Source organism: Asterias amurensis, chromosome 12, assembly GCF_032118995.1.
Source record: "Asterias amurensis chromosome 12, ASM3211899v1".
Lineage (NCBI taxonomy): Eukaryota > Metazoa > Echinodermata > Asteroidea > Forcipulatida > Asteriidae > Asterias > Asterias amurensis.
The window spans coordinates 17,848,029-17,869,585 of NC_092659.1; the positions used below are offsets into that span (position 1 = coordinate 17,848,029).

The 21,557-nt window shown below is 34.9% G+C and overlaps 1 protein-coding gene across 1 annotated transcript in view; it reads left to right on the top strand.

Moving 5' to 3' along the window:
- Positions 1-2,237: 2,237 nt before the first annotated feature.
- Positions 2,238-21,557, top strand: part of LOC139944849 (bcl-2-related ovarian killer protein-like) — a 28,966-nt gene continuing 9,646 nt past the window's right edge. Inside the window, exons 1-2 of the mRNA XM_071941983.1 lie at positions 2,238-2,575; positions 6,213-6,286. The gene's annotated coding sequence lies outside the window, so the exon portion shown is untranslated. The remainder of the gene's footprint in view (positions 2,576-6,212; positions 6,287-21,557) is intronic.

Genomic DNA, 21,557 nt, shown 5'->3' on the forward strand with positions numbered 1-21,557 from the left:
AAACAGAATAATTTTTTTATAAATGGCTATAGTTTTGATACAATATGTTTATTATACTTAGAGCTTTGTACATAATTTTAAAAGTCCAATGATAAAATTAATAATGTGTGTCTGACATTCGAATAAATAGTTATAGTAAGTTTTCATTAGATTTATTGAAACTGTAAAAAGAAAAATATATATTTTAGAGCTTTTAAACGATGCAGTGGGCTCTTCGATGTATATTCATGTATTTTGACCCAGAATATAAGGAAGGTGTATTTAGTTTGTTGTGACACTTAAAAAATAGACAAACAATTGAATATTCACAAGGGTTAGTTCCAGAATTTTTATCCATTTGGGGCGTTTTTAAGTTGTTATTTTAGGCTCTAAAATGAAGCAACTGCACAAGTGTATTTTGACCCAGAATATAAGCTAGCTGTGTTTAGTTTGTTGTGACACTTAAAAAAAGGCAAACAATTGAATATTCACAAGCGTTAGTTCCAGAATGTTATCCATTAGGGGCGTTTTTAAGTTGTGATTTTAGGCTCTAAAATGAATCAACTTGACAAATGGCCCAAATTGTGTAACCAATGCTGGACTCGCCCCGTTTTTCTAATTTCTTGCGTATATTTCAAGTATCAATTTATTCCAAAATAAAGCTTTTATCTTGGGTCACATTATACATAACTAGCATTCAAAACGGCCACAATTTGATAAAAATGCTGGACTTAAAGGGAATGTGCACGTTTGGAGAGATGTTGATAGTATAACACATTGTGAGAAACGGTTCCCTCTGAAGTAGCATAGATTTTGATAAAGAGGTAATTTCTCACTTAAATAATAAAAGACTTCTAGCCAGAAGTCCATTATTCCGATCTGAAAGCACACATGGGTGTTTTTTCTCTCATCATTTTCTCGCAACTTCGATGACCAATTGAGCTCAAATTTTCACAGGCTTGTTATTTTATGCTTATGATGGGATACACCAAATGAGAATACTGGTCTTTGACAATTACCAAACGTGTTCAGTGCCTTTTACTCTTAACAGTTTTTTTACAACCTTTTTAAGAAAAGAAAAAAATGTTGCATTAAAAACAATTAACTTTTTAGCTTTCAAATCAGCTAGAATTTATATTGTGTTGAATTTAATAAATCAAAAACATAAAAATAACAAACCGGAACTGGTTTGTTAAATAATAAGCCTTCAAGTTGTTTTTGTGCGTAATTTTTAATTTATTTGTTTGACAAAGAAATTCTTTGTTTTATACCGACAACCAAATTAATAATTTTCTAACTGCAACATTTGTCAGTAGTTTTCTTTCTTTTTTTATTGAACACACACTCTCAGTTGTCAATAAAACTATGTGGTCACACTTCAGACAAAATTAATTAAAATGGGCACACTCTGCTCATGAAGTGTGGTGACATTTTTAGTATTATTTTGTTATCAATATTAAGACTGGCTTTACTGCCACAACTTGAAGTAAATGAAGAGAATTAATTGTCCGAAAATATTATGTATGATTGTTTTCAAGAGGCTGAAAGACTTAATACTTTTAGGTATAATGTGTAGTGTATTATTTTATTATTATTATTATTTTTTTCTACCGCCGAAAAGTATCCAGTTAGGGCCTCTTTTTTTCTAGTTATACCTAATTAATGTACATCGTTTCTATGTTCCACATTAATTACCTGAATCATAATAATTTAATTTAATCAACTCGATCGTTACAAGTGTCATTAGTGTGCAGCAGTTTTGAACATTAGTTGATTTTTTAAGTGCGCATTCGCTGAGTACTTCCGACTTGATAGCCATTCACAAATTACAAGGTTTCGGAGCAATTTAGAGAACTAAGTCCCCGTCAATAATGGGCTGCTAGACGACGGATAAATGAGACTGCTGGGGTGATATGATTATGCAATAGAAACGCTACAGTCGTCATGTGGCAATTAGAGCCAATTCGTGATCAAATTAAAGGCAGTTTTTCAGTTTTCTTTGCAACGTAGGCATAACGAGTACATCGAATGAAACTAATTACTGTTGTTATTTAGACAGTGAAGACAAATGTCCGGTCTAATTCATTGCCTTTCCAGACCACATATAATAATCCCATACCATAGTTTTTACACATGCAATTATGCCTGACCCAACATAGCGTGGTTTGAAGGGGACGTCTCCAGGCTCAATCAAATTAGGGAGTATAAAAAAATTGCCTCTGTCGTCACTGCATGGCCGGTTCACCTCGCAATCTACACTTTGATTCCACTGTGAATCACATTCTCTGTGAGCAGTAAACGCAAGCCTTGTCGGTTCTCGTTTGCCGTTCTGACGTTACACGTCTCAACCAATCACGTTCACGATTCAGGTGCATCAGTGACTAACATCTTCCCGCGCTGTAGATTTTGCGATTTCTTAAAAATATCGTGTGCAACGCTCGGTGCATACAGTAACGGCATAAACTCGAACAACAGTGGAATTGTAAACACGCTGTGTCCCGCGGAAATTGCATACAGAAAATCATGATCTTCTTAGTAAACAACTCGCCTGGGCTGCAAAGATGACTGCCTTTTCACTCAGCCACGTGCCAGACAGGTAGGACGCATCAGTCTTGTTTGTTTTCAATTTACTTAAAGCCTTGTTACCACCGATTGACGTTTGTTCTAGTTTTTCCATTATGAATTCAAGACGTGAGTGGGCTTTTTATTGAAATCGGAATTGTGTGACCGGTAACGGCGTATTACGATATGTTTTCAGGAAATGTTTTTTTCCCACAAAAGGTTGTTTTGTTTGATTTGTTGTTTTGATGAATTACCATCTGGACATGTATTTGATTTTGTTTATTTCTTTACAGACACATCATAGGTGTATTTGGTTTCTTAGTTTAACTGTAAAAGAGAAAATAGAATTAGGTGTTGCAAACCAACCTACCAACCAATAAATGCAAACAAATTGATCATGTCTTGACTTCGATAGCAGAGTCTTTGATGAAGGCTAAGTTTATAATTGAATGACATTTAATGTATATTACGGCAACATAGATTGGGTTTGATTATACTAATTGGTTTAGGCCAAGTTGATTAGCTAAAGTCAAATAGCTTTTAACTTTTCCGGGAAAAATTACATCATGTGTTGACGGCAAAACAGTTAATGCCCTGATGTTCCTAGCCTAGTAGAATCTTTCTCGAAGGCTAAATGACAACATAACACAACACGTAAGAAAAGAAGGATGCCTTATGCGGCGAAAAGGGGCTAGGGAGCGCGTTGACCATGCCACAAGAGGTTGACAACATCTTATTTGAATGTATTAATGCTTTTGTATTATCTGATATAGGCACCGGACAGATTTGGTAGGCCTAATTACTCAGAATTATTGTGAAGCAGAAAAACCTACTTGGTGTAACGAGCATGGAAATCTGTAAATAGTATCAAATATTGTGAGAAACCTCTTTTTCATGAACTGTTCAGAGGGAACAAACATTTTTATACGCAAAAAAGGTTTGCATGAACCATTGGCGATGCACAAAACAAATAATACTTGCACAACTGTACCTGTTTGTTAGACATGAATTAATGTTAGGATCACGAAAACGAATCAATCTTTTTTTTATTTATTTATAACAACCACACAATGTATGGAGTTGTTTTCATGCAATACATTTTTCAAAAGCTTGCAAATTTCTATAGAATATAAACACACAGACACTCAAAATAATTTAAAAAAAAGTAAAAAAAATTAAATCCAAACTTTCCGGTATTTTTTTTTCTAAACATAGAACCTATAGCATCTTCACAGGTTTGTGTTTCCCAATTTGATTGATCAATTTTAATTAATGGGTATCACGAAGTTGCATTCTGTCATTTCATCTCGGCCTTTTCCTTTTGCAACCTCGTATCCAACCAAATAATTATCCGCAAATCGAATTCATTACTACAAACATTCAAAGTTTCTTATGATACAAATCCGTCTCTCCCCATGGATTTAAAACCAATTACTATTCAATACGCTCCAACCATTTTTGCATTGAGAAGAAAGACAATACCTATACACGAAGTTACTTTAAAGTGAAGACCTGACCTTGACAATCAGAGACGAGATGGCTTTGGGTGGGACGATCTTCTTCATTTTCTGTTCTCTGTTCAATAAGCATTCAAGCGTGAATAATGCCCACGCTTGATGTTGTAAACACACAGTCAGGTTTTTTTTTCTTCTGGCGTCGACGGGCCTTTTTAAAGGCACAGTAGTACTATAGTAATTACTCAAAATAATAAATATTGGCGTAAAATGGTAAGCGACAATGGAGAGCTGTTGGTAGGATATAAAACATATTGAGAAACGGCTCCCTCTGAAGCAAAGTATTTTTTAAGAAAGAGTTAATTTCTCACTCAAATAATGTGAATCTGATAAAAGACTTCAGGCCTGAAGCCCTTTATAGGCGTCTGAAATCACACAAATTGCTTCAACAAGGGTGGTTTTCTTTCATTATTCTCTTCGATGACAATTGAGTTCAAGTTTTCACAGATGTGACATGTTTGCATGTGTTTTGATACACCAAGTGAGAATACTGGTCTTTGACAATTATTTATTTTATTTTATTATTGGTTTATTAAAACACATTCAAACATTGCAGCTACAAGCTGAATTGAGTTTAAAATACAGAGGTTCATAAAAAATCGAAATGTTTAAAAATTAAATTATTACTGAATGAGTCCAGTGCCTTTAACTACACTACTACTACTTTAACTACTACTACTCTTACGATGCGGAAACAAATTTCTGAAATTGATTGTTGATGTCTCATTCGCTTCGGTCTGCCCAGCAGAAAATTACGTCTCGCATGATGTAGCCCACTGAGTGGAATGATTGCACAATATTTTGTTGGTTATAGACTCGCGCAATGTTTTCTGGATTTCACAAAATTGTAAGATTCAAATGGACATGACATTGCGAGCATGGATGATTCAATACCTGGAGACTCATACATGATACCTTTAAGCCTTTGGACCCTTTCGGTAAACAGTATTGTCCAAGGCCCACACTTCGTGTATCACAACTTCTATATCAAATAACAAACCTGTGAAAATTTAGGCTCAATCAGACATCGGAGTCGGGAGAAAATAACGTGAAAACCCACCCTTGTATCCGCGCGTTTCGCCGTGTCGTGACGTGTTTAAAATAAATTCGTAATTCTCGCTATCGAGAATTTATATTGTTTTACTGTTTTCTCAAAAAGTAAAGCACTTCATGGACAAATATTTCAAAAGAAGTCTTTCACCACTATCTTCTGTAAACCCTGTAAGTTATTTGTAAATCTGTGAACTTTTATTTATTTTTTATACCGAAAGGGTCCAATACACTTTCTGTATGTAGGGAGAGATTTAATTCACTTGGTTTTGAACCGTAACCCTACCGACATGATCAGTTTCCATTTCTACACACCATGCAAAGCTTGACTTCTTGTGCGTTATGTAACTCTCAACTCATTCGCGAGCGTGGACTGGGTCAACTCTAACTTCAGAATTGACCTGGTTTCTGAGCCCCAGTTGGCTTGACTCTTTCCGAGTCAAGCTGACCCAGGAAAATGCTTCTCATTGGCTAATAGTTTCTCAGACTCAAATGTTTTGATTGATTTCTAGTCAATTTGCAGGATTCTTACTACCATTGCCATCGTTGATTTTCATAAGAGTTACTGGCAGGAACCTTTCTCAGATTGTGTATTCCAATTTACGGATTTATTCTTCCCTTCCTAGAAATAACATAAAAACTTGAGAGAGCATTGTGAGAAAAAGTTCCCTCTGAAGTAACGTAATTTTTGAGAAAGAGGTACCTTCTTAGTCAAATTATATTAAAAGGCTTCAGGCCCGAAGTTTTTTGACATATTTTTAAGTCATGTGAAGGTACACTTGTTTTTCCTCCATTATTCTCCTGCATTTTCGAAGACCATTTGAGTCAAGTTTTCCACAGATTTGTTATGCATTATTATTTTGGGAGAATACTGGTCTTTAACAATGTCAAAAGGTGTCCAATGATTTTAATGGGAGACTTTGAGGCGCCAGGTGGCAGCAGACTTACCAGGTAAATTTCCATTGTTTACGTAGTTCTGCGCATGCGCACAATACCGAGAACAATGGATTTCACCTGGTAAGTCTGCTGCCACCAAGCGTCCTGAAAGTCTCCCATTGACAGCGCCAACCACAGAATATTTATCTCCTCTGTCGTTTTTATTTTTAGAATGATCGGCGATTCATGATCGGCAAGAACCATCGTGTATCTTACTAGACAATCGGTGTTTGTTCACCTTAACGGTGAGTACCTACTATAAAGTCTACTTTACTGCAAAATTGTCAAAGTTCACAAGGCCTTGTAACTTTTTTCAGCAAAATTTGCAAAGTTCATAAGGCTATAGCCTTGTACACTTTTCAAGCAAAATTTGCAAAATTTGCAAAGTTCCTTGTACCTTTTACGGCAAAATTTGCAAATTTCACAAGGCTATAGCCTTATACACTTTTTCGGCAAAATTTGAAAAGTTCACAAGGCCTTGTAACTTTTTTCAGCAATATTTGGAAAGTTCATAAGGCTATAGCCTTTTACACCTTTTCAGCAAAATTTGAAATGTTCATAAGGCTATAGCCTTGTACACTTTTCCAGCAAAATTGGCAAAATTTGCAAAGTTCACAAGGCTATAGCCTTGTACCTTTTTCGGCAAAATTTGCAAAGTTCACAAGGTCATAGCCTTGTACCTTTTTCGGCAAAATTTGAAAAGTTCACAAGGCTTCAGCCTTGTACACTTTTTCAGCAAAATTTGAAAAGTTCACAAGGCTAAACTTTTTCGGCAAAATTTGAAAAGTTCACAAGGCCTTGACTTTTTTCAGTTGTAACTTTTTTCAGCAAATTTGGCAAAATTTGCAAAGTTCACAAGGCTATAGCCTTGTACCTTTTTCAGCAAAATTTGCAAAGTTCACAAGGCTATAGCCTTGTACCTTTTTCGGCAAAATTTGAAAAGTTCACAAGGCTTCAGCCTTGTACACTTTTTCAGCAAAATTTGAAAAGTTCACAAGGCTAAATTTGAAAAGTTCCCAAAATTTGAAAAGTTCACAAGGCTATAGCCTTGTACCTTTTACGGCAAAATTTGCAAATTTCACAAGGCTATAGCCTTGTACCTTTTTCGGCAAAATCTGCAAATTTCACAAGGCCTTGTACACTTTTTCGGCAAAATTTGAAAAGTTCACAAGGCTATAGCCTTGTACACTTTTCCAGCAAAATTGGCAAAATTTGCAATTTCACAAGGCTAAATTTGAAAAGTCCCCAAAATTTGCAAAATTTCATAAGGCTATAGCCTTGTACACTTTTTCAGCAAAATTTAAAAAGTTCACAAGGCTATAGCCTTGTACCTTTTTTCAGCAAAATTTGCAAAGTTCACAAGGCTATAGCCTTATACACTTTTTCGGCAAAATTTGAAAAGTTCACAAGGCCTTGTAACTTTTTTCAGCAATATTTGGAAAGTTCATAAGGCTATAGCCTTGTACACCTTTTCAGCAAAAATTGAAAAGTTCATCAGGCTAAATTTGAAAAGTTCCCAAAATTTGCAAAATTTCCAGCAAAATTTGAAAAGTTCACAAGGCTATAGCCTTGTACCCTTTTTTCAGCAAAATTGGCAAAATTTGCAAAGTTCACAAGGCTATAGCCTTGTACACTATTTCAGCAAAATTTGAAAAGTTCCCAAAATTTGAAAAGTTCACAAGATTATAGCCTTGTACCTTTTACGGCAAAATTTGCAAATTTCATAAGGCTATAGCCTTGTACACTTTTTCTGCAAAATTTGAAAAGTTCACAAGGCTATAGCCTTGTAACTTTTTTCAGCAAAATTAGAAAAGTTCGTAAGGCTAAATTTGAAAATTCCCCAAAATTTGAAAAGTTCCCAAGGCTATAGCCTTGTACCTTTTTTCAGCAAAATTTGAAAGTTCACAAGGCTATAGCCTTGTACGCTTTTCCAGCAAAATTGGCAAAATTTGCAATTTCACAAGGCTAAATTTGAAAAGTCCCCAAAATTTGCAAAATTTCATAAGGCTATAGCCTTGTACCTTTTTTCAGCAAAATTTGAAAAGTTCATAAGGCTTGTACACTTTTTCAGCAAAATTTGAAAAGTTTCCAAACTTTGAAAAGTTCACAAGGCCTTGTAACTTTTACGGCAAAATTTGCAAAGTTCACAAGGCCTTGTAACTTTTTTCAGCAATATTTGGAAAGTTCATAAGGCTATAGCCTTGTACACCTTTTCAGCAAAAATTGAAAAGTTCATCAGGCTAAATTTGAAAAGTTCCCAAAATTTGCAAAATTTCCAGCAAAATTTGAAAAGTTCACAAGGCTATAGCCTTGTACCCTTTTTTCAGCAAAATTGGCAAAATTTGCAAAGTTCACAAGGCTATAGCCTTGTACACTATTTCAGCAAAGTTTGAAAAGTTCCCAAAATTTGAAAAGTTCACAAGGCTATAGCCTTGTACCTTTTACGGCAAAATTTGAAAAGTTCACAAGGCCTTGTACACCTTTTCAGCAAAAATTGAAAAGTTCATAAGGCTAAATTTGAAAAGTTCCCAAAATTTGCAAAATTTCCAGCAAAATTTGAAAAGTTCACAAGGCTATAGCCTTGTACCCTTTTTTCAGCAAAATTGGCAAAATTTGCAAAGTTCACAAGGCTATAGCCTTGTACACTATTTCAGCAAAATTTGAAAAGTTCCCAAAATTTGAAAAGTTCACAAGGCTATAGCCTTGTACCTTTTACGGCAAAATTTGAAAAGTTCATAAGGCTATAGCCTTGTACCTTTTTTCAGCAAAATTTGAAAAGTTCATAAGGCTATAGCCTTGTACCTTTTTTCAGCAAAATTTGAAAAGTTCATAAGGCTATAGCCTTGTATACTTTTTCAGGAATTTGAAAAGTTCATAAGGCTATAGCCTTGTACCTTTTTTCAGCAAAATTTGAAAAGTTCATAAGGCTATAGCCTTGTACCTTTTTTCAGCAAAATTTGAAAACTTCACAAGGCTATAGCCTTGTACCTTTTTTCAGCAAAATTTGAAAAGTTCATAAGGCTATAGCCTTGTACCTTTTTTCAGCAAAATTTGAAAAGTTCATAAGGCCTTGTATACTTTTTCAGGAATTTTGAAAAGTTCATAAGGCTATAAGCCTTGTACCTTTTTTCAGCAAAATTTGAAAAGTTCATTAGGCTATAGCCTTGTACTTTTTTCAGCAAAATCTGAAAAGTTCATAAGGCTATAGCCTTGTACACTTTTTCAGCAAAATTTGAAAAGTTCACAAGGCCTTGTACCTTTTTTCAGCAAAATTTGAAAAGTTCATAAGGCTATAGCCTTGTACATTTTTCCGGCAAAATTGGCAAAATTTGCAAAGTTCAGGAATTTGAAAAGTTCATAAGGCCTTGTACATTTTTCCAGCAAAATTGGCAAAATTTGCAAAGTTCAGGAATTTGAAAAGTTCATAAGGCTATAGCCTTGTACCTTTTTTCAGCAAAATTTGAACACTTTTTCAGCAAAATTTGAAAAGTTCACAAGGCTATAGCCTTGTACTTTTTTCAGCAAAATTTGAAAAGTTCACCGTTTCACAGTTCACCGTTTTTTTTAGCAAAATTTGAAAAGTTCATAAGGCTATAGCCTTGTACCTTTTTTCAGCAAAATTTGAAAAGTTCATAAGGCCTTGTACCTTTTTTTCATCAAAATTTGAAAAGTTCATAAGGCTATAGCCTTGTCCATTTTTTCAGCAAAATTTGAAAAGTTCACAAGGCTATAGCCTTGTACATTTTTCCAGCAAAATTGGCAAAATTTGCAAAGTTCAGGAATTTGAAAAGTTCATAAGGCCTTGTACCTTTTTTCAGCAAAATTTGAAAAGTTCACAAGGCTATAGCCTTGTATACTTTTCAGGAATTTGAAAAGTTCATAAGGCTATAGCCTTGTACCTTTTACGGCAAAATTTGAAAAGTTCACAAGGCCTTGTACACCTTTTCAGCAAAAATTGAAAAGTTCATAAGGCTAAATTTGAAAAGTTCCCAAAATTTGCAAAATTTCCAGCAAAATTTGAAAAGTTCACAAGGCTATAGCCTTGTACCCTTTTTTCAGCAAAATTGGCAAAATTTGCAAAGTTCACAAGGCTATAGCCTTGTACACTATTTCAGCAAAATTTGAAAAGTTCCCAAAATTTGAAAAGTTCACAAGGCTATAGCCTTGTACCTTTTACGGCAAAATTTGAAAAGTTCATAAGGCTATAGCCTTGTACCTTTTTTCAGCAAAATTTGAAAAGTTCATAAGGCTATAGCCTTGTACCTTTTTTCAGCAAAATTTGAAAAGTTCATAAGGCTATAGCCTTGTATACTTTTTCAGGAATTTGAAAAGTTCATAAGGCTATAGCCTTGTACCTTTTTTCAGCAAAATTTGAAAAGTTCATAAGGCTATAGCCTTGTACCTTTTTTCAGCAAAATTTGAAAACTTCACAAGGCTATAGCCTTGTACCTTTTTTCAGCAAAATTTGAAAAGTTCATAAGGCTATAGCCTTGTACCTTTTTTCAGCAAAATTTGAAAAGTTCATAAGGCCTTGTATACTTTTTCAGGAATTTGAAAAGTTCATAAGGCTTATAGCCTTGTACCTTTTTTCAGCAAAATTTGAAAAGTTCATAAGGCTATAGCCTTGTATACTTTTTCAGGAATTTTGAAAAGTTCATAAGGCTATAGCCTTGTACCTTTTTTCAGCAAAATTTGAAAAGTTCATTAGGCTATAGCCTTGTACTTTTTTCAGCAAAATCTGAAAAGTTCATAAGGCTATAGCCTTGTACACTTTTTCAGCAAAATTTGAAAAGTTCACAAGGCCTTGTACCTTTTTTCAGCAAAATTTGAAAAGTTCATAAGGCTATAGCCTTGTACATTTTTCCGGCAAAATTGGCAAAATTTGCAAAGTTCAGGAATTTGAAAAGTTCATAAGGCCTTGTACATTTTTCCAGCAAAATTGGCAAAATTTGCAAAGTTCAGGAATTTGAAAAGTTCATAAGGCTATAGCCTTGTACCTTTTTTCAGCAAAATTTGAACACTTTTTCAGCAAAATTTGAAAAGTTCACAAGGCTATAAGCCTTGTACTTTTTTCAGCAAAATTTGAAAAGTTCACCGTTTCACAGTTCACCGTTTTTTTTAGCAAAATTTGAAAAGTTCATAAGGCTATAGCCTTGTACCTTTTTTCAGCAAAATTTGAAAAGTTCATAAGGCCTTGTACCTTTTTTTCATCAAAATTTGAAAAGTTCATAAGGCTATAGCCTTGTCCATTTTTTCAGCAAAATTTGAAAAGTTCACAAGGCTATAGCCTTGTACATTTTTCCAGCAAAATTGGCAAAATTTGCAAAGTTCAGGAATTTGAAAAGTTCATAAGGCCTTGTACCTTTTTTCAGCAAAATTTGAAAAGTTCACAAGGCTATAGCCTTGTATACTTTTCAGGAATTTGAAAAGTTCATAAGGCTATAGCCTTGTACCTTTTTTCAGCAAAATTTGAAAAGTTCATAAGGCTATAGCCTTGTATACTTTTTCAGGAATTTGAAAAGTTCATAAGGCTATAGCCTTGTACCTTTTTTCAGCAAAATTTGAAAAGTTCATGAGGCTATAGCCTTGTACTTTTTTCAGCAAAATCTGAAAAGTTCATAAGGCTATAGCCTTGTACACTTTTTCAGCAAAATTTGAAAAGTTCACAAGGCCTTGTACCTTTTTCGGCAAAATTTGAAAAGTTCATAAGGCTATAGCCTTGTACCTTTTTTCAGCAAAATTTGAAAAGTTCATAAGGCTATAGCCTTGTACATTTTTCCAGCAAAATTGGCAAAATTTGCAAAGTTCAGGAATTTGAAAAGTTCATAAGGCTATAGCCTTGTACATTTTTCCAGCAAAATTGGCAAAATTTGCAAAGTTCAGGAATTTGAAAAGTTCATAAGGCTATAAGCCTTGTACCTTTTTTCAGCAAAATTTGAACACTTTTTCAGCAAAATTTGAAAAGTTCACAAGGCTATAGCCTTGTACTTTTTTCAGCAAAATTTGAAAAGTTCACCGTTTCACAGTTCACCGTTTTTTTTAGCAAAATTTGAAAAGTTCACAAGGCTATAGCCTTGTACCTTTTTTCAGCAAAATTTGAAAAGTTCATAAGGCCTTGTACCTTTTTTTCATCAAAATTTGAAAAGTTCATAAGGCTATAGCCTTGTCCATTTTTTCAGCAAAATTTGAAAAGTTCACAAGGCTATAAAATTGGAAAAGTTCACAAGGCCTTGTACCTTTTTCAGCAAAATTTGAAAAGTTTATAAGGCTATAGCAAAATTTGAAAAGTTCTTAAGGCTATAGCCTTGTACACTTTTTCGGCAAAATTTGAAAAGTTCACAAGGCTATAGCCTTGTATACGTTTTCAGGAATTTGAAAAGTTCATAAGGCTACAGCCTTGTACCCTTTTTCAGCAAAATTTGAAAAGTTCATAAGGCTATAGCCTTGTACTTTTTTTCAGCAAAATTTGAACACTTTTTCAGCAAAATTTGAACACTTTTTCAGCAAAACTTGAAAAGTTCACAAGGCTATAGCCTTGTACCCTTTTTTCAGCAAAGTTTGAAAAGTTCACCGTTTCACAGTTCACCGTTTTTTTTTAGCAAAATTTGAAAAGTTCACAAGGCTATAGCCTTGTACACTTTTCCAGCAAAATTGGCAAAATTTGCAAAGTTCACAAGGCTATAGCCTTGTACATTTTTCCAGCAAAATTGGCAAAATTTGCAAAGTTCAGGAATTTGAAAAGTTCATAAGGCTATAGCCTTGTACCTTTTTTCAGCAAAATTTGAACACTTTTTCAGCAAAATTTGAAAAGTTCACAAGGCTATAGCCTTGTACTTTTTTCAGCAAAATTTGAAAAGTTCACCGTTTCACAGTTCACCGTTTTTTTTTAGCAAAATTTGAAAAGTTCATAAGGCCTTGTACCTTTTTTCAGCAAAATTTGAAAAGTTCTTAAGGCCTTGTACCTTTTTTTCATAAAAATTTGAAAAGTTCATAAGGCTATAGCCTTGTACCTTTTTTCAGCAAAATTTGAAAAGTTCATTAGGCTATAGCCTTGTACTTTTTTTCAGCAAAATTTGAACACTTTTTCAGCAAAATTTGAAAAGTTCACAAGGCTATAGCCTTGTACTTTTTTCAGCAAAATTTGAAAAGTTCACCGTTTCACAGTTCACCGTTTTGTTAGCAAAATTTGAAAAGTTCACAAGGCTATAGCCTTGTACCTTTATTCAGCAAAATTTGAAAAGTTCATAAGGCCTTGTACCTTTTTTTCATCAAAATTTGAAAAGTTCATAAGGCTATAAAAGGTTCATAAGGCTTTAAAATTTGAAAAGTTCATAAGGCCTTGTACCTTTTTTCATCAAAATTTGAAAAGTTCAAAAGGCTATAAAATTGGTTATAAAATTTTGCTAAAAAAAACGGTGAACTGTGAAACGGGGAACTTTTCAAATTTTGCTGAAAAAAGGGGGAAGGCTATAGCCTTATGAACTTTTCAAATATTGCTGAAAAAAGTTACAAATTCCTGAAAAAGTATACAAGGCTTGTGAACTTTTCAAATTTTGCCGAAAAAGTGTACACTTGTACGTGTAGCCTTGTACACTTTTTCGGCAAAATTTGAAAAGTTCAGGAATTTGAAAAGTTCACAAGACTATAGCCTTGTAACTTTTTTCAGCAAAATTTGAAAAGTTCAAAAGACCTTGTACTTTTTTCAGCAAAATTTGAAAAGTTCACATGGCCTTGTACACTTTTCACGAAAAATTGGCAAAATTTGCGAAGTTCACAAGCCTTGTACACTTTTTCAGCAAAATTTGAAAAGTTCATATGGCTAAATTTGAAAAGTTCCCAAAATTTGAAAAAGCCTTGTACACTTTTTCGGCAAAATTTGAAAAGTTCATAAGGCTATAGCCTTGTACTTTTTTTCAGCAAAATTTGAAAAGTTCATAAGGCCTTGTACCTTTTTCAGCAAAATTTGAAAAGTTCACAAGGCCTTGTACCTTAATCAGCAAAATTTGAAAAGTTCACATGGCCTTGTACACTTTTCCAGCAAAATTTGAAAAATTTGCGAAGTTCACAAGGCTATAGCCTTGTACACTTTTCAAGAAAAATTTAAAACATTTGCGAAGTTCACAAGGCTATAGCCTTGTACACTTTTTCAGCAAGATTTGAAAAGTTCCCAAGGCCAAATTTGAAAAGTTCCCAAGGCCTTGTACACTTTTTCAGCAAAATTTGAAAAGTTCACAAGGCTATATATCCTATTACCCTTTTTCGGCAAAATTTGAAAAGTTCACAAGGCTATATATAGCCTTGTAAACTTTTACGGCAAAATTTGCTTAGTCGAGATCCCTGATAAACCATTGAAATACATTTTCCCGTTTTTCACAAATTGATTCGTGATGAGAAACCTGTCTGATTACATAAAAAAAAATCCGTCAGCTTGTGAATTGACGTAAAACCCTCAGGCCCACACTTCAAAAGATTGACACAATGTGTAACAGCTGCACGCAAGTCAAGTAATATGCAGATAGAATGGTGACCTCGGGAATACATTGTATAGCCCTTTAAAGGTTTTTCATTCTCTCTGACTGAAGTGTGAACTGAAGTTACCCTCCAAAAATAATATCCAACTTTTTTAGAGGCAAATACATATACAATCTAAATTTATTTTAATAATAATAATAATGATAATGATAATGATAATGATAATGATAATGATAATGATAATGATAATGATAATGATAATGATAATGATAATGATAATGATAATGATAATGATAATGATAATGATAATGATAATGATAATGATAATGATAATGATAATGATAATGATAATGATAATGATAATGATAATGATAATGATAATGATAATGATAATGATAATGATAATGATAATGATAATGATAATGATAATGATAATGATAATGATAATGATAATGATAATGATAATGATAATGATAATGATAATGATAATGATAATGATAATGATAATGATAATGATAATGATAATGATAATGATAATGATAATGATAATGATAATGATAATGATAATGATAATGATAATGATAATGATAATGATAATGATAATGATAATGATAATGACGGTGACGGTGACGGTGACGGTGACGGTGACGGTGACGGTGACGGTGACGGTGACGGTGACGGTGACGCTGTTGGCGATGGCGATGGCGATGGCGATGGCGATGGCGATGGCGATGATGATAATAACGATAATAAGACATTTGTAAAGCGCCTAATGCAAAAGCCTCTAAGCGAATAAAATAAACAATAAAATAAACATTTAGAGAAAGCTACAAGATACAAATAGGCAAATTACAAAAAAAGAAGCTTTAAACAAATGAGTTTTCAACTGGGACTTAAAACATTGTAAAGAATTAGCTTGGCGAATATGCACAGGAAGACTATTCCAAAGAAATAAGAGTAATTATTTCCTGAAAGAGAGACTGCGAGGTAAAATTCTAGTCCATGGATGCAATCATTTGCCAATAGAAATAGTCCTTGAAAGTCTGTAACATCATATTATGTATGACTTTAAGGAAGATATAAAGGTAAATGTTTATACACAATCTGAGGAACGTTTCTAACATAAACGTTTATCAGATTCAAGTTGTGTGAAATGGCATTTATAAGATGTCTTATAAATGCCATTTCACATAACTTGAAGAGTTTAATGGTATACAAACTGATTTCTTTTTCTATTCAACCACATTTGACTTGAAGTGAAATGTTTCTCAAAATACTAAATACTTTCGAAAGCTGATGAAGGCTTCTAACAAACAGTTTAATAAATGTTAAATTTGCATCGGGGATAAAGAACCAAAAAAGACACCAAAGGTTTGCATTGCTTTTGATTTTAAGAGTGATTGCCAAACGTATACCTTCTCTTTAAAAGCCAAGAGAAATTGCCAAGGCAGTTTTGTGTTTCTTTGTTCACAGTTTCATGAATGCGTCCTTCTTAACATACCCTTGATTGAGTCCTCTTAGTGTATTGTTAATACGGCTTAATCACATCTCTCGTCATTCCCTGTGGTGAACAAGATTGGCTTTACGAATGGAAGTATTATTTACATAAAACTGGCCCTAGTCACCCAAACACTCAGAAGCATCCGTCGCTAATCTAATAAGTGAAACTGTCTGCAGGCCTCGCACTCGCAGAACGTGTGAAAATATCATGAAATGTTTACTCAAAACGCCACTGAGGCGAGGACAGTCCTCCCCGAGGATAGCAAATAACGTAGACTGCCTCTGCATTAATATTATTATATTATTATACTTCTGTGATTGAACGCCTCATACGTGAAAATTTCATTACAGTAGCTTGCAAGCCTGAGGAAACCTGTAGAAGTGTTGCTTGTGAATAAGAAACACCCTAACCAAACCCTAACCAAACCCTAACCCTCAAAACCCTACAATTTACGGTGGCGCAATATGCTGCCAGTTAAACCACGAACACTATAGGGCGAGCCCCTTCTCTTACGTACATTACACAGCACACGGGACCTACGGCTGTATGTCCCATCCGAAGGACGCAACAATACGGAAGGACGCAAGAGTCACAACCGGGACTCAAACCCACATTCTTCTGATCAGAATCACCAGATCATGAGTCCGATGCTCATAATTATAACCATTCAGCAACCACACACTGTACCCTTTCCCCGCAAAATCTCAACCTTTTTCAGTAAAAAATACTTGTCGTAGAACTACAGGGAATTTATCCAAACAAACTACCACACGAGACCACCTCGTAAAATGCGAGATTGACGCTCCAAAAGCAACATGTAATAGCACTAAGGTCTCCCGCAGGAAATCTAGTACGAACTTTGACATTTCAGAAACATGTGACTGCTCTTAAAGGCACTGAACACTATTGTTAATTACTGGTAAATTGAATTTTCACATGAAACCTCACTTGAAACGAGCAGTGAAGAGCTGTTGATAAAACAAAAGAAACGGCTCCCTCTGTGAAGTATAACGCAGTTTTTGAGAAAGAGGTAATGTCTTACTCGAATATTAAAAAACAAGTCTGAAAGCACACACTTTTTTTGGAAGTGTGTTTTTCTTTCATTATTTGCTTGCAACTTCGAAGACCTATCGAGTCCAAACTTTCACAAGTTTGTTTTTGTATGCATCTGTTGAAATACACCAAGTTGGAATATTACTTGTCTTTGACAGTATGACCAAAGGTGCCAATTGACTTTACAGAAGTAACGGTTGTATTGTTTGGGAAGGAATACGGTAGCTGGTTTTATATTTATTTTGTTGCCCCCGAACAATGAGCTGATAACATGCAATCAGTGTGGACTGATTGACAGGAAGCCCTTGGGGTCGAGTGCCCTGGGGACGAGTGCCCAATATGGATTAACAGCTCTAATTTCAAGTGGCAAAATCTTCCCCATCGAAGAAATTTAGTCGAAGAAGTTGAACTCGCTCAATGCAATTAAAAAACAATTAAAAGTCATTTAAAATTTTATCACATTACACAATGGCAACAAAGCTATTTTTTAAGGGAATGTGAGCGTGGTAATTATTACTCTTAAAGTTGACGGCAATAAAACTATTGGTTAGAAACCAACAGCTTTTGATATAAAGTATTAAGCATTTTGAGAAACATTTCACTTCGAATGGCGTAAGCCATTAAAAGTCATCAGTTTTGTTTTGCCCAAAAATTTTAAATTGGGAAACGTGACCGCAGCAACGCTTGTATTACGTAATGAGAAATTAGGTTACTAACCCATCTTTCTAAAGAAAAAAAAATTGTATATGCTAAGCGCCTTGAGTACCGTTGGTAGATATGTGCACGTATTACGTAACACTTCGGTATTATAAATATTTGTTTCGGTTCCAATATATGAAGACATCGCCAATGGTGTTCATGTTATCACCTCAGTTTTACAGTGCGGTAATGGTATCTGTAAATGGCGTGAATCGGGTGACATTTCAATCATGAAGTGTGCGACATTTTTATCACGAAGTGGTACAATTTTGAGCCACTTCCGCATTGCCCAAGAGCTCCAAGCAACATCACGTCCCACTTCAGTTTATTCATGGTAACTGTTTCCGCGCAGATCTATATTCATTTTCATTTTAACACCTCGTCACTATTGGAGATACATCACAGTGAGATATAGGGTCTCCTGTTTCATAAAAAAAGAATGTGTGTTAACGAATCTATGCGTCTAGACAGATAACACCTTGCATTTTCTGTTTCAAGATTTAGTAACATTGAAGTAATTATCTTTTCTTTTTCTTTTTTATGTATAGGTCATGTCTAACTCATATTCAAAGGCTTCAGGCCTGAAGTCTTTTAGAAATTCCTAGGCATCTGAAAGCTCACAAGCATGTGTGCACAGTGGGGTTTTTTTCACTATTTTTCTTTTACAACTTCGATGACCAATCGAGTCCAAATTTTAACACATCTGTTATTTTATGCATAATATGCTGGGACACACCAGGTGAGAACAATGGTCTTTAACGATCACCAAAGGTGTCCAGTGCTTTAAAGGGATAGTATGCTAAATCCCACTGCAGGGATTCACCAAGTGAGAATGCTATTAGTCTTCGACAATTATAGGTGTCCAGTGTCATTTAAGGGACAGTATGCTAAATCCCACTGCAGGGATTCACCAATTGAGAAAAATATGTATTTGACAATATTTCCAAAGGTGTCCTGGACCAGTGCCTTTACGGAATATTATGCTACAGCCCACATACAGGGATACACCAAGTGAGAATGGTATTAGTCTTCGACAATTATAGGTGTCCAGTGTCATTTAAGGGACAGTATGCTAAATCCCACTGCAGGGATTCACCAATTGAGAAAAATATGTATTTGACAATATTTCCAAAAGTGTCCTGGACCAGTGCCTTTACGGAATATTATGCTACAGCCCACATACAGGGATACACCAAGTGAGAATGCTATTAGTCTTCGACAATTATAGGTGTCCAGTGACATTTAAGGGACAGTATGCTTAATCCCACTGCAGGGATTCACCAATTGAGAAAAATATGTATTTGACAATACTTCCAAAGGTGTCCTGGACCAGTGCCTTTAAGGAATATTATGCTACAGCCCACATACAGGGATACACCAAGTGAGAATATATGTATTTGACAGTTATAACCAAAGGTGTCCAGTGCCTTTAAAGAGACACACCGGCCGAATTGGGCTATTTGGGCTACAAAATAGACTAAGATATGACTTCAACGGTCTTCCAGGAATGAAGAAGAACAGTCCTTAAAAAAAATCATCAAATTTAGCCGTTTTTGAGCATTTTAAGACAAAAACGCAGTTCGCGTGATTGTTCTAACCAAAAACGGGTACAAACAATCACGTGACCTTCCGGGCTAGTTTTACTTTCAGCCGTCTAAAAGTAACTTACTTAACCAAATTTAAATCTTTTTTTTACAAGATTATTTACGAATATGTATTCAAATTATCGCTACAAAATGTAAATAATGGTGAACAATCTAACGTAAGATTCACATTCAAAGAGTCCGTGTAACGGAAGCTTGTTATATGGCCGCTTTGGTTTTTTTAAATCATTTTTCGCTAAATACGTGACATTTTGATGATTTTTTTTATATAAATCATCTATAAAAACATTATTTTTGATTCTACACCCTTAAATTGCGTAAACGGTGAGCCGGTGTGTCCCTTTAAGGGACAGATGCCAAAGCCAAGGTTTTTCATGCTCTCTGACTGAAGTGTGAACTGAAGTTACTCTCCAAAAATAATATCCAACATTTGTAGAGGCAAATACAAATACAATCTAAATTTATTTTAAGAGTAATTATTTCTTAAAAGAGGGGCTGCGAGGTAAAATTCTGGTCCATGGATGCAATCATTTGCCAATAGAAATAGTCCTTGAAAGTCTGTAATATAATATTATGTATGACTTCAAAGGCTAATATTTATACATAATCTGACAGAAACATTTCTCGGATTCGAATTTAAGGGTATACAAACTGATTTCTTTTTCTATTAAACCACATTTGACTTCGAAGTGAAATGTTTCTCAAAATACTAAATACTTTCGAAAGCTGATGTAAGCTTCTAACAAACAGTTTAATAGATGTTAAATTTGCATCGGGGATAAAGAACAAAAAAGACACCAAAGGTTTGCATTGCTTTTGATTTTAAGAGTGATTGCCAAACGTATATCTTCTCTTTAAAAGCCAAGAGAAATTGCCAAGGCAGTTTTGTGTTTCTTTGTTTACAGTTTCATGAATGCGTCCTTCTAAACCTGAACTTGATTAGGTCCTCTCAGCGTATTGTTAATACGGCTTAATCACATCTCTCTGACTTGAAGGGACAGATGCCCACAGTGCAGTCTAGACCGTGCTTTTTTACAACTCGACCCTCAAGCGGAGCGACAATGATATGTCCCTAGGTATGTCCCTCCCGTTTGTTGACGTACGTTCCTAGAGACGGAAAAAGCTACACTGTGTTGGCATTCGTCACGAGTGAAATTGACTGGAAAAGTGAAAAAGACACTTCAGACCTGCTAAATTGCATAAATGCATAAATGTCAAATGCTGAGGCATGTCTGGGTGTTTTGATAAATAGTTCAGACAAGGAGTCTGACTTCAGAATTTAGGATTTGAATAACTTTGCAGGATGGTGGGAGGATAATTATTTAAGGTGTACGGAGATACCAAACTCATCTGAGTTGTTGTGAACCTGTAGTGTATGTGCATATTCGCTAAGATGGGCGTTTTAATGAAAGGTCGTCTTTTATGACATTTTTATACGTATTCATTTCCGAAGAAACCTTAAGATGCCAAATTCAAGTCAGTTTGATGGGATTTTTTGCATTCCCAAGGAAATGCGCAATCATCTCAAAAGCCAAGCGGAGTTACAGCAACCGTAATGTGACATAATTAAAAGTATAGACGTGCATAGCCGTGCATAGCCTACAACATAACCAACAGGTGCAGTGTTCATGTACCGCATCTTCTACCACTAGCCGCCTGTGATTTTCTCCATGTTTTTCCAATTAAGCTTAAACATCAGTTCCAATGTTAGGCACCGGTAGCTCAGCTAAGACGTGCTGCGGGATGCTAGTCGCCGATTACGAGGTTGAATTTTATGATTGAATACGATACCTTCAGACAAAAACTGAATATTATGTTCCTCTCTGCAATTTCTCCCACTTCTGCTGACGACCCATGTATTACTTTCGGCACGGCGACTGCAGTGTTAGGCTAATAATAGCTTAAAGACACTTGACACTATAGGAAATTGTCAAAGACAAGTATTCTAAATATTGATGTATCCCAACATATTCATAAAATCTGTGAAAATTTTGGCTTGGTCATGCAAGAGAATGACGAAACAAACAAAAAACCTTGTTGCATTGCTTTGTGTGCTTTTGAGTGCATATGAAGGGCTAGAAGCCTCGTTATTGTTTGAATGAGAAATTGCCTCTTCATTAAAAACTACGTTATTTCGGAGGCGACAGGTGAATTACGACGCACAAGTTTAGATAAATAAGCAAGCGT